This window comes from Protomyctophum bolini, assembly GCF_963924005.1.
Source record: "Protomyctophum bolini genome assembly, contig: SCAFFOLD_87, whole genome shotgun sequence".
NCBI lineage: Eukaryota > Metazoa > Chordata > Actinopteri > Myctophiformes > Myctophidae > Protomyctophum > Protomyctophum bolini.
The window spans coordinates 123,520-125,309 of record NW_027665530.1 but is presented as its reverse complement, the minus strand read 5'-3'; positions in this window follow the sequence as shown (position 1 = coordinate 125,309).

Below are 1,790 nucleotides of genomic sequence, written 5' to 3'. Positions count from 1 at the left end.
TAGCTCATTTGAACTCATTGAAACCTAAATAATGACCATAAGTAAGTCCTTGAGTCTAACGGGGTTAGAACAGGAGCCCTAATTATGTATATTAACAATACAACTAGCCTCGTTATAAGTTATGGCCATTATAAGCTATACTTTGGACTTGTTTATCTGTAAGTTTCTTTAAATATCGGTGGTCCTTGACATGAAAATGTTTGAGAACCACTGCTCTAAAACATCAGGTATGCGGTCCAGTCTAACTTGGACTCAGGGGGGTGGACGCCTCTGCCTTGCACAGTCCCCAGTGAATAGTCAGGTTGCCCTTCACTGGTAACCCTATTTTGGAATTATTTTTAAATATATGAAGGTATTGTGGGCTGGGCTTTTACAAAAAAGACCCCCTTTTAAATACATACATACATACATACATGCATGTATTACAATGACCAGTAATACATGCAAGCATTATGCTTAAATACATTGAAATCTTTTAAATCTACAGTTAGGATTTAGTCGACTAAAATGTATTCTGGGCTGGCGGGCCTTGATGCCGTCGTAATGACGATGATGATGATTTGTTTGTGACTTGCTGAAAATAGCCGAAAATAGCCGATCTACACTCTCTATAGCCGGGGGGGGGGTAGGAGCGAGGGAGGGGAGAGAGAAGAAAATGTGAGAGGGGGCGGGGTTTAGGAGGAGGGGGGGGGGTAGTTATGGAGAGGGAGAGATGGGGATAAGGAGCGTAAAGGAGAGACAGACAGATATAATAGAGAGATACAGAGACTGTATGGGTGGGGGGGGGGGGGGGGGGGTCCAAAGTACTTTCACACCCAGACAGAACAGAACAGAACTGGATGACTCCGGTGGAATCTGGTTATCCCGTTGAGACCTGAGGACAGAATGTCTTCTAAATCCGTCTAAATGTCTACAAAAGTCAGTTTTCTGAAGAAAAAAAAACCCATGTTTCTACATCAGTGGTTAATTCTCATACATTTTCATGCCAACGACCCCCACAAATATTATATGTAATTGGTCGCCGACCCCCATGTGAAAATATTATGTCGTTCCAGGGACCCTCTCCACCCAGAAGCAAAGATTTGAGTTAAAAACGTTCGCTCTGAGAGAATATATATATATTCAAAGATTTACGCCGCATATTTCTCACAATATTTTTTTTCTCCAAAAATAGCAGACCTACGAGCTTGTATAGATCTGCTATTTTTCAATAGCTAAAAGCATAACATAATGCTTTAACCCATTCTGAACGGGAACCCATTTCGGTGTTATAGCATCATGTCATGCTTTAGCTATTGAAAAATAGCAGATCTACAAGCTCATAGCGCGCCACCGAGTGGCGCGCTACGAGCTTGTAGGTCTGCTATTTTTGAAAAATCGAAGAACGACTGACATTTTTTTAGAATCTGATCTCAGGTCAGAATGGGCTATAATCAGACCAGTGTGTGTGTGTCCAGTGGAAACCTGGTATGAATCTGATCTCAGGTCAGAATGGGTTAAATATAACCCTCCCGGCCAGGAGGGGTTATTATGAAGTGAGGAAGTGGAGCATAGCGAGAGGGCCTGTCAACGCTGCGCGGCTCAAAGGCCCTCGGTCTCATCTCTGTCACTCCGTCTATTATCATCTCTCTATGGAAACTATGGAAGGGATACAGTGAAGTCACCACCGTGAAGGAGGGGGGGGGATACAGTGAAGTCACCACCGTGAAGGAGGGGGGGGGGAGGGGGTGGTGTACGTCCCAGGTGTTCCAGGATCCCCCCCCCCACCACACCACACTTGCGCACACACA